A 17847-nucleotide genomic window follows, 5' to 3' on the forward strand; every position below is an offset into this window, starting at 1 on the left:
TGAGCACTTAGAAAATCACGTGGGCACTTAGAGAATCATGGGAGCGCTATGAGAAACCTGGAAGTGTCATCTTAGACAAAGGTGGCTTGTCACGAAGGAATTCATTTCTCTACTGAACTATACATACCATAGCTACTTGTATTACCGAAGTATAGTAAATCCTCGATGAGCGTTAGAAAGCTTCTCGACAGTCAACATTAAATATTTCTTAAAGTAATGACCATATACGACTGAAATTAAAATACCATTGGCTTCAGAATTTCAAACTCTATCAGTGTACTAAACATCACTGAAAAGCCAGCATTACACCTGGGGACCTTTCCCTGTCAATGCCGAGGAACCTTCCAACACTCAACGATAAATTACTGTATTACAGTGGTAGAACTTCCTAAATTCGAACCTACCAAAGTCACGAGTGCAGCTGCGAATTGTGATGGAGGGCTTCTATTTAAGTAGCACCTCCGAAGAAATTTACCCCTCGACTGAACTACAGCTACTGATCATCATATTACCGAGGAATTAAAATAGTAGAACTTACAAAGTCCCCTACAAACTTCCAATGTTTAAAATAAATCGGAATTTTCGGGTTACCGAACTTCCCTTGTTAGTAAATTCGAACCTAGAAGGATATTAGCACCACCAAAAGTGACGAGCGCAGTTAGAGATTGTGATGGAGGATTCCAACCTTAGTATATTAAAAACCACAAGAATATGAGTCCTATCAAACGTACAAGTGCAGCTAGGGATTGTGGCAGAGGGTTCGAATCTAAGTAGCACCTCCAAAGAGGCCAGTCCAAGGGTGGAAGATAGAGGGGGTGCAAAAGTCCGGATGAAAAAGTTTTCGTTGAAAGTTCCGCGGATAGATCGGCGTGGAAACGGGGCGAGCTAACAGGAGGAAGTGAAAAACGTAACGAATAAAAGACGACGCGAGAGAGATAGTCCTCTCTGGTGGGAAGAGGGAAAATGCTGTCTCACAGTCGGCCAATGGGAATCGAAGCCACAGAAAAGCCCTTGGTGAAAACTCCGGGGCTGACCTTACTGCCATTCCCTTCAATTTCCTCTCTTTCTCTCTTTTTATTTCTGCGCCTCCGCCCCTCGTCATCCGTCAGAAAAAGTCATAGAAAGCCGAAAAGCCGATCGTGCACCACTCTCCCCGGCTCACGATTCTGTCCCCTTTTACCCCGACACTTTTCTTGATACCGCTTCGGGGGCAGTTTCAAGTCCAGTTCTCGCGAGGTCCCTTAAAAATTCACTGCCCTATTATTATTATTTTTTTTTCCGAGTTGCCAGAGCCCCGTGGTTCTTTCTGGATTTATAGGTCCTTCCGAACTATCATTAACTTCGTGCCAGCATGGATCAGGTACAACTCTTTTTGCGCAGTGTGAATTTTTGGCGCCTGTAGGCAGTCTACTCCAAGGATTTTTCGGTAAAATAAAAGAAGATAATGTGCTGACAGTACAACTGGTAGGTGGAGTAGATCGTCTTTATTTCCTGTGCCAACCACACTGGTACTCGGAACGCAAAGGGTTGAAAATAGCTTCCAACTGGGACACGGTATTTCCTGGGCTATAATTCTTAATATTTCCGTGGATTGCCGACAGTCTCGAACGACTTTCCCTCGGCACGAAAGGATCAGACCCCAAGTTCCCTTTAGTAGACCCGGAGAGTTTGCTCGAATTTAACGGGGCACGGAAACAGGGCGCGCCAGCAACCCCGTGTCAGCGAGTCAATCTCGGTTCGAGCTAACTTTTCAATTTTCTGTCGTCTAACACGGTGTGTGTCTGTGTGTGTCCGTGCATGTATATACACATAGCGGCGAGCCTGGGAGCGTTGCGCGCGCCGATTTGTGTTTGTGTATGTGCAAGCGTCGCTCAATTTCCTCGGTGACGAGCCAGGCCGGCCGACTACCTGTAGAAGGATCGATTTATCACGGCCTATAATTGAACGGAAGCAATTTATTAATCGGCCTTGCGCCCCGAGATCGATTCTACGCCGCTGAACACACACACAGAGAGGGGGGGGGGCGGAGAGAGACGATGATTCTTTTATTCCGGGGCTTCGTGAAGCCCGGCGGCGAGCAGCAGTGCAGGTACGGTGTTTCGGGAGCCCGAAAATAGGTCCCGGCCCGATTTCGATTCGACAGAGAGAAACGTTCCTTTTGACCCGCTTCTGTTCCCGCCGCTGCTTCCCGCGGAATTGCCGAGATTTATGACGCGTCGTGTTTGTTGCCCTCGAACCGAGGAAATGCACGTTCTCTCGACGGCTCAAGGGGGCCACATAGGGAGGAATTGGATCCTGACTTGTGCCAACATTGCTTCTAGAATCTTTCGTCGACAGGGCTCAGAAAACTGTCGTATCCTCTCTCTATAGTACCGCGGGTCGGTGCCCTCGACCTGCACGATTACACGAAAGGAATTATGTATAGGGGAACAGGATATCGATTTATAGAGTTACTCTCTATAGTATCGCCATTTGGGAGTAGTAGCGTGTTTATAGACAGTATTGATAAAATATAAGACCACATCGAGTTGACTTCCTATAATACGAATTATAGCTAGATTTTAAAAAAGGAACATGACCGGTGAGAAGCCAAATTCTTAAATCGTTGCTGTTTAGCGTGTTTATAGACAGTATTGGTAAAATATAAGACTACATCGAATTGACTTCCTATAATACAAATTATGGCTAAATTTTAAGAAGAGAATATGACGATTTATGAAGCCAAGTTTTTACATCGTTGCTCCTTAGCGTGTTTATAGACAGTATTGGCAAAATATAAGACTACATCGAATTGACTTCCTATAATACAAATTATGGCTAAATTTTAAGAAGAGAATATGACGATTTATGAAGCCAAGTTTTTACATCGTTGCTCCTTAGCGTGTTTATAGACAGTATCGATAAATAATGAGACTATATCGAGTTAATTTCGTATGGTAAGGACCGTAATTAGATTTTAGGAAGGTAATATGACTGATGAGAACCCGAATACATAAATTGTCGCTCTTAATCGTCAAGGAAGTGTCTCGAACTGTTCTGGTTGACGAGGTTATTCGGTTGACCGGACGAAAATTCGACGTCGTGGAAGGCAACCGAGTTAAGCGGCAGGATCAATGCCGAGGTTAGACCGACCTGGTCTTAAGCGAGTTACTTTAATCTAATCGCAAACAGGATGAGATCCGATTAACCCGTGTTAGCCAGCTATTTCCAGCGATCTCAACGCGCCAAGCTGTGCGCGCCAGGCTCGTTTCAATCTTCCGTCGGAGTCTGTTGCGTTGGACATATTACTGTTTCATCTTTTAATCGTAGCGGACCGTAGATGCCCTCACCCTTGCCATTGGAAGCATTTCGACACGTTTTATAAATTATTTAATTATTTAGCACTTGAAATATGAAGTGATCTTCTTATGGATAAAATATGTGAATTTTTAAAACCAGACATTTTCCGATAAACAATTACCTAGCTATCGCGAGACTAAAAATATTATATAGTTGGTTAACGTTCAGAAAACAGATACTTATTCTTTTACTGGCAAAGTATTCGTAATCGAGTTCAGATTACATAATATATCAAGAAAGGAATTCATAAAAACAGAAAAGGAGTAGAAACAAAATATATATATATATATATATATATATATATATAACAGAACAGAAAACATTCGTTTCTAAACGCACGATGTACCGAAAACTGTGACAGTTCCATTAGGTACAAGACATTTTTTTCCCCCGGGCACAATGAACAATTCCATTGTAGTCCCCGCAAAAATACGGTAAATTGGATTCGGCGCCCGGTTTGCCTGCAAACGAGCACTGCGACCAAAATTCGAAACATCGCAATTATTCGGCAAACGTTGCGTTCAGGCATCAGAATTTTCGTCCCTGATTGCGAAATTTTCGTGGCCAACTGTTTCGACCAGTTTCAATCTTTATTTTAAACAAAACACCTCTTTACGCCCATAAAAAAAATGCACTACTAAATTGAATAAGAATTACGTCATACCCGAAAATTATTTGCAAAAATTATTTCCCCATAGAGGGACACAGTTACAGATGTACAAGAGAAATTTGAGAATCGTTAATGAAAGGGAAGTGTCAACTGGAGCTGAAGGTTAGAAAAATTAGAGCGACGCCGCTAGTACGAAAAAAAGCGCAACATCTTCTCTGAGTACAGACGGTATCCCACCTAACTGGAGCAAATATCTCGTTTATTTTTCATAGCGGAAAAATTATTAAACGGTGAAAATATGTAGCTCGACGGGTCAAACTTGACGGTCATATTTTTTTTTAATTTTAAGGTCAAGGATGTATTTTTTAAATGGGACTACATTTTTTTATCAGCGTGGTGTAATAATTGAAATTAAGACGAATATAATGACGTTTAATAGTGTAAAAAAACCTTTAGGAGACCTTTAATACAGATCCTATAAAAGTGTGACCTTCATATGACCTTGAGTACGAAAACTCGACAATTGTATGAGAGTAGATTTAAATAATAAAATAACTAGGATTAGTGTAAAACGTATCGAAGTTGACGGACATCATCACTTTCAGCGTTTATTAAAATTAATTTCTTTCCGAACAGAAAACAAGTGAGATACTAAGGTGCTCACGTTAAGTGGGACACCCTATCTAAAAAGAGTTCCTACATACTTAAATCATGGTATTTCCCACGCAATATCTTCCTTACGCTTCAATATCCACTTCCAGGTCTACAGTGTATTCCTACATCGCCAAATTAATTAATTCATAGCAAAAGTTCTGAACGACCAATTCTTCACCATTTCGCTTCGAAATCCAAATAAATCTCCATACAAAATCTTTTTCAATATAAGTAATCCCTGTACTTCGTCGATAATTAGAGGTTCCCCATTCACTGCGCACCTATAAACCGTACCCGATGCACGCCGCGCGAAATGTATCGAATTTAATGGCGGATCGTAGGTAAGCGAACGTAGTTCAGAGGTGGGGGGCAACTCATTATTTTCTCTTCATCAGTTGCCGTCATGCGATACGGGGATATGTGTGTGTGTGTGTGTGTGTGTGCGTCGGGTCCTCGCTAATGAATCGAAATTTTCAATATTATCGCGCGCGAGCCAGCTTATATTTAGCCTTTTCATTACAGTTACGCGGGCGAATTTATTCGGGTGGTCCCTCAATGCACCTAGGAAATGCACCATGAGTGAGAGGGTCGCGATTGCACACCACATCTACATTACGATCGCAATTCAATAAAAAAAAAGTGATACATTAACTCTCACCCGTCCCTTGTGTCAATTTGACATACTTTTCTCGTAATAAATGACGTTATTCTGTCATGTGTAGGTAAAAGCTGAGGCTTCATGATTGTTTACTTTAAAGAATTTGCAAATTTAACTATTTATCGCTTCATTGTATTAATTTTTATAACTGGGTCAAATTTACGCCGAGGGACAAATCAAGTTGGGAAAATGAGGGATGGATGAGGGTTACATTACAGTGAATCCTCGATGAGTGTCCGAAGGCTCCTGGGCACTGAACATTAAATATTTCATAAACTAATCGCCATATGTGACTGAAACTGTGTTAACTCTATCACTGTGGTAAACCTCATTAAAAAGTCAGCGTTACACCTGGGAAGCTTTCCTTGTCAATGTCCAGGAGCCTTCCGACAGTCATCGAGGATTTACTGTAGTAACTTTGACAGTGTATCAGCTTGACATCATCCTTGCTCAGAAATATTAAATATTTTTTTGCGCTTCTTCACGTTCTAAAATATCCATACCGGTAACGGGAATAATGTTTTTGGAATCTTTTTCATTTCGTGGTTTTTAACATACGCCAGAATAATTGTGAAGTTTCAGACTGTTTTGCATATTCGTTCGTCGAAACGAAGACCGGCCCAGAACAGAGAAATGTTCAATTTCGACGGGGATCGGGAGCCAGCGGTCCAGGAATCGGTAAAAATTTCTCATTTCTCCGGGGATCTCGTACAATCGTGGTCCGCGCCGCGACTGAAAAACGGGTATTAAACGTACCGACGCGTGGTTCAAGGGGTCTGAAGGGGTTTTTTCATTGCGTTTGGCAACACGAATCTTGCTGGTTCGCAGGCAGATTCTGGGAGTGACTCAAAAGTTCGGCGATTTCTGGCTCACCGAAGACGACATTTAGCCTACTTTGATCCTAACAGGCTGACCTGGAATTTCAGTCAGTTTATTACTGGAACACCTCATCATAATATTGTATAATTTTTACGATGAAAAAAAAAACACTGGAGGGAACGTTATATATCTACAGTAACAGGTCGTAAAACGTCCGTAAACCTGAGACGAATGAGATTCTGTCCACAATAATGCCACAGTCACGGTAACTCAATTTAATTTATGCTTCGTACAATTAGAAACAAAACCGTGGACAGCGACAGTAGCTCACAGTCATGCGTCGTAAATTATACAACATCCCGTAACGTAACGAGGGAAAAGGTGCGTAAAGAGAAGTTTCCTCGATTATCTCCGACTGGAACAGAAGTTAGCAACATATGTACGGACGCTCGTAAAGCTTCAGGGATGCTGCACACGTAGACTGATAGAATTACCTGTCCATTTGTCAGGAACAGAAACGGGATTGAAATAACGAGGTCTGCTTTTTAGGAAGAGTAAATGAAATCAAAATTTCGAGCAATCTGAAAAATGTGTGATCCTGGACTTAATGGTGTATCTAATCTCAGATCTTATCCTAGACCTAGCTTTAGGCCCTACAATTGCCCTAGTCAAAGGACTGGACCTAGCCTTAGGCCTTAACCTACTGAACTTAGCCTTAGGCATTACCCTACTGGACCTAACCTTACGCCTTATCCTACTGAACCTAACCTTAGGCCTTATCCTACTGAACCTAACCTTAGGCCTTATCCTAGACTAAGCCTTAGGCCTTATGGACCTAACCTTAGGCCTTATCCTAGACTAAGCCTTAGGCCTTATGGACCTAGCCTCAGGCCTTAACCTACTGAACCTAGCCTTAGGCCTCATCTCACTGAACCTATTCAGGCCTTATCCTACTGAACCTAACCTTAGGCCTTATCCTAGACTAAGCCTTAGGCTTTATGGACCTAGCCTCAGGCCTTAACCTACTGAACCTAGCCTTAGGCCTCATCTCACTGAACCTAACCTTAGGTCTTATCCTACTGAACCTAACTTTAGACCTTATGGACCTAACCTTAGGAACTTATCCTAGACCTAGCCTCAGGTCTTAATCTACTGAACCTAGCCTTAGGCCTTATCCTACTGGACCTAACCTTAGGTGTTATCCTACTGAACCTAACTTTAGGCCTTATGGACCTAGCCTTAGGAATTTATCCTAGACCTAGCCTCAGGTCTTAATCTACTGAACCTAGCCTTAGGCCTTATCCTACTGAACCTAGCCTTAGGCCTTATCCTACTGGACCTAACCTTAGGTGTTATCCTACTGAACCTAACTTTAGGCCTTATGGACCTAGCCTTAGGAACTTATCCTAGACCTAGCCTCAGGTCTTAACCCACCGAACCTAGCCCTAGGTCTTATCCTACTGAACCTAACTTTAGCCCTTATGGACCTAGCCTCAGGTCTTAATCTACTGAACCTAGCCTTAGGCCTTATCCTACTGGACCTAACCTTAGGCGTTATCCTACTGAACCTAACTTTAGGCATTATGGACTAGTCTTAGGAACTTATCCTAGACCTAGCTTCAGGTCCTACCTCTGGGCCAAACCTTAAATTGTGAAACAAATACTGATCAAGATTTAGTGAACTAAGATTTATCACGAACTCCAACCTGATCATACATTATTCAACAGCCTACTTCTAGATGTAAGACTGTATTTAGGTCAAGACATAACGATTCCTGGAGTAAACTTTAGCAGAATTGTAGTCACAGCTCAATCCCGGTTTCTAAACGTAAATAAGGAAAGAACGAGGGGAATAAAAAGTGCGAGAGAAGCGAGACACACCAGAATATAGGGGAACGAATGGATCCGCTTCAACCCCAGGGATTTCGACGCTCGTTAAGCCCAGCCATCGTTCCTTCCGGCCTCTTGCCCCGGGCCCCTATTTTTACCGTGCCACTTCAGATTTTCACCTAACCCTTTAAGGTTCCGAGTGCACACGTATCGCGGGACGAAGACGATTCGCGTGAATTCAGCCAGGCGGTCGGTCGGGCCTGTCGGGCCTGAAATCCCGAATAAGTTCTTTTAGAACTTACGGAACCGAGACAAAGTTCCCCTCGGAAAAATGGAGGAAAATAAATCCGGAGACAAAAGGGCTGCGGAGATGCGCGTGCGAATTGGTGAACTCGTGTGCCGAGCGAAAGTTTTGACTAAAACAAATTGCTGTTTGAGAAACAACTGGGGGACACATTGGGAGATCGATATTTTGAACTTTTACAAAATTCTTGAACACACATTCTAAAACACAGAAAGAGAAATTGTGAAATTTGAAGATGGAACTACTTGTTAATTATTTTCTTTTTGAGGATTGACTTTGAAAATGGCTGACGATTCATCTGCGAATGAAAAATTACGGTGTAGAGGTGAGAAGTAGGATCTATGGTGGGGGAAGTAACCTTGAACAATCAATTAAGGTCGTTCCTTCTGGTTTCTCTGTAAATTCCTATCTACTTGAAGTTTATTAACCTAATTTTATTCTGTGAAACTCGCTGTTAATGAAAAATGACATTTTCTAAAATCGTTGTACGCTCACGAGGGACAGTAAAGAAAAATTTGATTAATTTCGAAACGGGTGCTGCGAGTCACTCGGTTTCTTGCGCTACAGTCCTTTAATTAAGTAAAAGAATAAACGGTGTAAGAAACGTTTCGCATTGTCTCGTCGCAAAAAGTTTGACAAACATTTGCACAGAGAAACAAAAGAGCTCGGCTGCAGTTGAAGAATGCAAAAAAGTAGGTCGTGAATCAACGGCACTGGCGGAGTCCATATTTAGGTAAACGAGCTTGTTACATGCGATGCACCGTTGGAAATCGATAAATAAACCCCGCGCGGTATACGCACCCCTCCACGCATTCTTTCGCCCTCCTATCATTTACATAATGGAAATTTAATCTTAATTTAATGCCGCCTGCCCTGCCAACGCCGAACATCCAATGAATATCTTTCCGATCCTTCTCCTCGATATTTTAGGCAAACAGTTCGATATTTCGCTATAAATTATGATAAACAAAAAAACCATTAAAAATATAAAAAATTATTATTCAATAAAAACTGCTCCCTAAAATACATATTCATTCCCCAAATAAATGACTCTCGAAAATAGTTGAAGGTAAAAATTCAGGATCTAAAAATATTTAAACACGACTTCAATAAATTCTATACATACACTGAATTCGTATAAGAAAGTAGGAAAGAAGGGATGGAAATTATAAGGACTCTTTAATTATGTAACAAGAAGGTAAAATGTCATAATTAGGGAAAAATTCAGCCGTTCAAAGGGAAAGCTTGCAACAGAACCGATTCACCTTCACCCTCACAACCACCCTTTCTGTTTCGCTCGCAAGCCTATAGCATTCGAGCAATCGTTTAAACGGCGTGGCTAACTTTAATTGAATTTAAATTGAATTTAAAATGTTAATACAGGGAAGAAGCTCGGTTACCGCGTCTGCGTTTTATCATATTCATGGTATTCTTTTTTTCCTCACTCCGTTCGCATAGGAAAAAAAGAATTTCTCGACTGCAATGTTACCATATTTACCCGCCGCCACCGTTCTCCTGCCCTTTTCCTCATCTCTCCGACGGACTCTTTCTGTTCCATTCTTCGTCTTCTTTTCTTTATATTTTACTTTTCATCTTTCCATTCTATTTCTTTTTTTCAACGCAAGGTGCATCCTGGCGGTGATTCCTTTGAGCGAGTCTGACGGGTAAGTTAATTAGCTGGAAATTAAAATCGCGCTAAACACTCGTCAGCCGTGACCGACTTCCGTTCATTAAATTCCACGTACCGGCGAGTGCGGAACGGTAATTTCGGCGTTTCCGTGCGGCTCCACAGACCCTCGACGCACGAAATTCAATTGTGAGGGGGCCCAGACCATCCTCTTGTTTTGGATATTTCGGCGAGCGGGTAATTTTAAGCACCAAGAGAATCTTACTTCTCGCTCGAATAATTAATTACGTTGAAGCCTGATGAATTTTACATTCAAATTTTAGAAAAATATACCTATGGTGCTCCACAGCCAGTACACATAAATAACTTACAACTACTATGTGGAGTTTCCTAATTTTGAGAACTTAGGGGACCTTAGGCCTTAGGGTATAACACGTTTGGAGATTTTAGACCTTAGAAAAGTATAGCTCCTAGGTGACCTTAGGCCTCAGAGGACACTAGGACTTAGGAGACATTAGGACTTAGGGAACCTTAGGATTTAGGGGACTTTAGGACTTAGAACTTAGGGGAACTTGGGCCTCAGAGGACCCTAGGACTTAGGAGACCTTAGAACTTAGAGGACATTAGGACTTAGGACTTAGGGAACCTTAGGATTTAGGGGACCTTAGGACTTAGAACTTAGGGGAACTTGGGCCTCGGAAGACCTTAGGGAACCTTAGGATTTAGGGGACCTTAGGACTTAGAACTTAGGGGAACTTGGGCCTCAGAAGACCTTAGGACTTAGGGGACCTTAGGCCTCAGAAGACCTTAGGACTTAGGGAACCTTAGGCCTCAGAGGACCTTAGCAATTAAGGAACCTTAGGACTTAGGACAACTTGGGACTCAGAAGACCTTAGGACTTAGGAGACCGTAGGACTCAGAGGACCTTAGGACTTTGGGGACCTGAGGACTTAGGACAACTTGGGCCTCAGAAGACCTTAGGACTTAGGAGACCTTAGGACTCAGAGGACCTTAGGACTTAGGGGACCTGAGGACTTAGGACAACTTGGGCCTCAGAAGACCTTAGGACTTAGGGGACCTGAGGACTTAGGAGACCTTAGGACTTAGGGGACCTTAGGACTTAGGGAACCTTAGGACTTAGAGGACCTTAGGCCTCAGAGGACCTTAGCAATTAGGGAACCTTAGGACTTAGGACTTGGGGGACCTTAGAACTTAGGGTACGTTAGGCTTGAGGACTGGAAGGCCTTAGGACCTGAGGTCCCTAAGACTTGAAGATCTTAGAACTTAAGGACTTTAAATCTTATAAGTCTTAGGACTTCAGGTCCTTGGTATTCTGTAAGAATGATTTTAAATATCAATTGGAACTGCAGAAACCTACACGGTTATTCAACAACACGGGAAATAAGAAAACGAAACACTGCGATAGCTTCGTGTCAGTGGTCGGCGTTAAACTTAGTAACCAGAGTTAATATTAAACCATGTAAATAGAGCAAGAGATTCGTCGGCGATACAACGCACGAAACAGGCAAAAGTGTTCAACGCCGCCGCTACGTGCCCGTAATACGTCGCGCGGTGATTACAGAAGTTCACCGTGTGATTAAATATACTTGAACTTCAACCGAACTTTCGATCGAATGAAAACACCACCGGCCAGGAGGTAGCAGCCATGAATGCGAAGCACGTAAGGACGTTTTACGAAAAATTATAATAATTGTTAAAAGAACATGCCAACATTTATGCTACTTTTTGGTAAAATATAATCAAAGTTAAATAAGCTATTTTAGAATATCGTATGATTTTACCGTCGTTGAAAATATCATCGTTTTCACTGACAGGAACGAAGTTAGAGGAAGGATTGGCAGGCTCGAGGGCACGGAGCCACTCGCGCATTAATTGAAACGAAATGCCCCGTGGAGGTTAGGAAACAAAGGAAAGAGCGCAAACCGTGGATTTTTATTCCCGTTGAACGATACACGCTGCTCATTTGAAACGAAAACAGGACTTAAAAGCAGAGGGGATAGAAGAGTACGGAGCAATGAAAACGGAACACAGAAGCCGGAACAATTCAGTGACGAACGATCGACCTTTTTGGCGTTTTCAGCCCCGACTGTAGACCGAGAATAAAGAACGTATAAACAGAACATGAGAAATGTCACTGCTGAACATCAAATTGGGTTATCTGGACAATTCTTATTAAATTCCTAACTTTGCTTACCATAACACCTACTCTATCAGACATGGTAGAGTTTACGAGATTAAAATTAACAAACATAAATCTAAATTAAACTAATCCATAGTTTTGGTACCAACCGAATCACTGCAGGCACCAAGGAAGACACAAGTAACGCACAGGTTTAACCCTAACATGTACAAAACTTGACCCTAAAGGTACGAATGTATACAATAATAATGATAATGATGATAATTGGACAAAGGCCAGTACTCAACAGTCCTCCAAGCAACCCAGTGTGCACCAATGTCGAAGAAGAACTCTCTTAACCTATCCCCAATAAGCACCAACTGGACAAGACTGTCAGACCCATAACAGCACCATGTGTCCCCTAGCTGTATCGTTCAGCGGAGCAATGAGAAGGAAGAAAACGAGAAAAGGACTATCCCAGTCACACGCGACCCGACAAATCCAATAACAATGAGCACAAAGAGCCACGGCGAATCCTCCCTCTGACAGGTATCAAACGGAAGAGCAGCTTCACGGGACGAATTTTCAAGGCGTACCGCCTGCAGCCATTGAGGCGCCTAACGGAGTCCAGAAGACCCGGGGTTCGGAACGATTCGAGTGCGAAACGGTATCGAAAATCCGGGAGGCCTGGCGGGGCTCGTAGGATCAAACAAAGAGGCCTGTCCGCCCGTTCCGGTAACCAACTTAACCGGAAACTTCGAATCAAAGCAAACACAGCGAAAGTGCCCGCAGGGGTCAACTCGCTGGTTCATCGTGAAACTCGATTTACTACCAACCCGCCCCGACGCCCTCCAGTCGCTCCGCCACTCACTCTCTCTCTCTCTATCTAGGTGTACTTTGTTGCACGTACCGGAGGCACGCCCTATTGTCGTGTTGCAACAATGCGCACTGTCTGTTCCCGTGTAATTGGGACGGTTGGCCGTGAGCAAGGCTGCGCCACGCGCGTTTCACGATAATAACGCGGGTTTCCTGGCTGATCGAGTTACCCCAATTGTCTTGGGGGGACGGAGATGTTGTTGGCGGAACAGCGACTCTCGGTTTCCTTGGATCCGGAGGATGACTGCGTAACCGTCCCCTAATCGGTTTGGGCATACCTGGTCTTTCGACAGTACAGAATATAAAATGTTGCTGGATAAATTGTATACCCAGTATACCAAATGACTAGTACAGTAAAACCTGTTTTTATGCGGTAGATAGGGACCGCATAAAAGAAACCGCACAAAAAAATATTCGGAAATTTCGTAAGTACTACATATAATAAACAACTTTGTACGACATACTACAGAAATTTTTTTTTATGCGGCGGAGAGCGACCGCATAAAAAAAGTCGCACTTAGAAAATACGTCAATTATTTACGAAATACATGAGAAAGTGCTTCCAAACAAAATAAATAATTAAATTACACATTATAAAAACATTTAATTTTTCATTGTAGAAAGGAGAAGTTTTCAAAATGCACATTACATAATTCACTGCTAGTCGTCGTAATCCTTAACGCGCATCTTCTTGTGATGAATTGGTTCACCATCTGCTAGTCTATTTAATATTAGATTTTTTGTTTCTAATGGAATTGTCTTTCTTTTCACTTTTTTTTGGCTACAATTATTCATTTTAAGGGAGTACATATGTTTAAAAATAAAATGAAAATCATAAAAACTATATACAAATAGAAACAAAAGTAATTAATTTGTTTACCTTTAATCTCACTATAAAATGAATCCTTAATCACGTGAGTCGTGGATAAAACTCGGAATACAAAGCGTATGCTGCTAGCGCGTCGAGCGAAAATAATTGAATGTACATTGTCGGGAAACTGTTTAAACCAACTGAACAGAGCGTCTTGAAGTGTATATTTATATGTACACTGATAGAAAACATTACAGTAATGCCAACGCCGTTGAAATTCATATACCGCATAAAAAAAAATCGCACAAAAAAAATCGCACAAAAATAAAATCGCGCAAAACAAATCGCATAAAAATAAAATCGTATAAAAAAGGACCGCACAAAAACAGGTTTTACTGTATACCCGAACTTACTAATGTGTGAAGTACCAATGGTAGGACGTGGCCAGTCAATCTTGTTTGGTTTATACGAATTAGGAGTTGAATCGACAAGGTAGCCAGATGGTCAAAAGTGAACTTACAAGGGAAGGCAGGGAATTCTCTCCCTCCGATTTTGATGAAACTTTGTATGTCTGTTAAGCAGTCAAAAATAAGGGATACGTATTTTTTTTTTATCGGCTGAAACGTGACTTTAAGGGGTGAAACCACCCCTCGAAGTTTCGACCCGAAAGTACTATCTCGAAAACCAGAAGAGATAAATGAAAACTTCTAATGGACGAGGATTGCGGTTTTTTATGTAGAATAATATGGTGCTAACAAATTGTCCAAAATATAATTTGTTTATAACAAAAAAATTTCGGATCGAAACTTCGAAGGGGTGATTTCACCCTTTAAAATCGCGCCTTAACCGATCGAAAAATTACGTACCCCTTATTTTTGACTGCTTAACAGACATACAAAGTTTCATCAAAATCGGAGGACGACACTTCCGTGCCTTCCTTTGTTAGAGTCCTCAAGTTTAGAAAAGTCTCCGTGGAAGTCAAGAGAAATATGACTGTACATCGGTGAGCTAAGTCTTCGTTTGGGTCACCGAGTAATAAGGGGGAACACAATTAGCAGAAGCTCGTCGAAGCAGCCAGTGTGTTATCCCAGGGTTCGAGTCTGATTGCGGTTATTTAATGCATGCTAACGGAAACACGGGGCGTATACGAACGGAAACACGTGTAGAGGCGGTCAGTACAACAGGTACGATAATGCGAACTTGGTTTGTTTATACCGAGGGGGGGGATTAAAATAATGCATCGATATACACGGCCCCTGCCTGCACTGAACCAGATGAAGAGATTTACCTCCCGGGGAAATTACATGCGCATTAGCCGCGGAAATACACGGTGTACCGGAGCCACGTTTACCCAAACACAACCAGCAAGGTTCTATTTATCAAGCTGGACAAAAATGGATGGTTTTCCAGCGTAGCGGAAAATTCGTCTCATTTTTATTACTTCCACGATACAGCCTATAAAAGTAATTTTCACGCTACGGTTTCCCCCAAAAGATTTTCCAATCGTCAGCAGCGCCACGTTAATAAAACCTTCGTTGTAACTGCATAATTACAACGTCGATGTAAAAACGACACAACCGATCGTTAATACCGTGGATTGAAATGTTGACCGACTGAATTCGTAATCAACGATAAATACATGCTTAGTGCGACGATTAATGTTAATTTATGCCGAACACACACGAATCGAAGCGACAAATTATTCCAGGAAATGTGTTGTTTTAGAACACCTGTAACTTAAATTATACTCAAGTAAGACCAGGAAATATATTAATTTAATCAAGTAACTAGTAGGTAACATCATCTGTGAGACTTTACCACAGACGAGATATATGAATAGACCTAACATGCAATGTAATTTTCTGTCCCATGCTTCGAGGGCGTCAGAAGCCCCCTTACCATTTTAGTGTCAATACCCGACGTTACCGATAAAACATGAATTCTGAGTATTGTTAGCACAAATGAAGTGTTATAAATTCCATTCATATTGCGTGTATCTATATGATTTGACGAGAATAAAAATATCCGATGGTTCAGTTTAAGGTTAAGTCTATAACTTTACTTAAACTGAACTATACTTTAAGGAAAAGTATATATTTTTTCACTTAACTACAAGACAAATTATTCTAAATGCATCGCGCTAACTACATTTGTATATTTGTAACAGATAAATTCAGAATAGATGTAGTTTCATAAATAGTTTATCAAATCTACATGTGGGAGAATATATACACCGCTTTTATTAACATTTACATATTTATAATTTATATGGGAGTATGAATAGTTTTACTGCCTATTGTAAGAATCTTAGTACGCACGAATAATTACTTCCTGGCAATTGGTAAATGTTTACATATGAATTTACTCACACGTTATTTACTTACAAAAATTTTATTTATTGCGAGTAATTAAATAATGAACGTATGTTAATATTCAGCTACGTATCTCAAATTAAGTGAAATACAGAAGTTCTATTTTCTTGAAAATTAGTGTCAAAGAATACAGCAACTGGTCAGATTAGTTGCGTAAATAAATCGACACCATGTATCGGCACATTGTTTTTTAGGCTATCAAATATCACACGGAGTCTTTCAGGAAGTAGTAAAATCTTTTACACAAATTCAATGAAATACTTTCAGGTACCCAGTTTAGGACTATGAAATTAGAGTGTTCAAGAAGAGGTAAAGAAGTTTCATATTTGCAATTATTTTGTGATACTGTAATAAAAATCGGTATCCTGTGAGAAAAATCGTATTTAACGATATGAAATGAATAAAGTCGAGATGAAAAATTCGAGATAAAGATGTATGGAACTACTGAAAATTACTTTAGATTCCTTTTCCTTATTCTGTAAAATCTTTGATTGGAATATGAATGTTGCTGGAAGTATGAACGTTTTCACAGAACAATGATATAAATGGAACTTTAAAACTTTTTTTAAGTGTTACAGTGATATTTCGTTATATGTTCCATAATGTCAATAATATTGATTTCCTTGCAACATCCATATTTATTACAAATGTCAATATAACGAAGTATCTTTTATGCGATGTTTGTGGTGTAAGAAAAATCTGTGTTTCGATTACTTTTGTGATACGTATTACTCACTTATATGCAATAATAAAGAATAAAAATATACTATTAGTCCGATATTTGAAAATATACATGCGTTCGTCGTCACTGTTAAACTGTTGTAATAACAATGGAAAAATAAAATAATTTACTCAAATGTACATAATAATATATACCCATATTCATAAAAACAATATTAAACGCAATAACTTTTTTGTACGCGAAGAAAAACTAATATAGGTCCGTCGGGATTCGAACCCAAGACTCCTTTCTAATACGTCTACTTTATAGCGAACGGACGGAAGGGAATCCGTTCACGACCATGGTCCCTTCTTAGATTTAACGTAGTTCACAAATTCACCGTTCTCATAACGTAGAGGGCAGCAGAAAATCCCTGACTTCTTACAGTATCGGTATTTCGGAATATGAGACACGAATTCCCATAAGATGAAAGGTCTATCCTATACCTAGTCGGTGACTTTACTGAGCGGAAAAGTGATTAGGGAGCCATCTGACGACGATCGCGAAAAGAGTGATGGGGCAGAGATCATCAGCATTGCCATCTGACGGCAATCGACTTAACTAACGATCCTCAATACAGTATTTCGTCGATCATTGTCAAACTGGTTATACACGATCTTTTGTCAGGGAGAATAAAATTGCGAGGGTCTGGAGCATTTCTCCTATTCGATACTTAAAGTAGCACGGACCCGATTTCTTGACAATAATCGATGGAATACTGTACTTGAACTATAAAAATGTACCGACCATCAGGACTGAATAATAGATAATTTGCATTGACTACTAAACTATTCACAAAAGTTTTACCATAAAATACGATCCGATAGGAAGTTTATAAAATACCTTTGATTTCCTCGAAAATAACACTTCAGCTTGCATGTTTCGCTGCGCGGAAAAGATAAAGCCTATGAATGAAAGAGCACAGAACGCGGCTTGATCACCGTGAAAGAGTGCTCGACAAACCGCGACACGGGATAAATCGAGTTCTATCCAGAATAATAACGCCACGATGCATGGAACATCACCGACGAGGGGTGAATAAAGCTGGAACCGAATAAGGGGAACGGGGCGGGAGGTGGAAAAAGC

The 17847-nt window shown here is 41.0% G+C and overlaps 1 protein-coding gene across 1 annotated transcript in view; it reads right to left on the reverse strand.

Annotated features, from left to right (window-relative positions):
* Window positions 1-17847, reverse strand: part of LOC107186114 (polypyrimidine tract-binding protein 2) — a 224829-nt gene that overhangs the window by 75312 nt on the left and 131670 nt on the right. The window lies entirely within an intron of this gene.

The sequence above is a fragment of the Dufourea novaeangliae genome, unplaced genomic scaffold (genome assembly GCF_001272555.1).
Source record: "Dufourea novaeangliae isolate 0120121106 unplaced genomic scaffold, ASM127255v1 scaffold72, whole genome shotgun sequence".
Classification (NCBI taxonomy): domain Eukaryota; kingdom Metazoa; phylum Arthropoda; class Insecta; order Hymenoptera; family Halictidae; genus Dufourea; species Dufourea novaeangliae.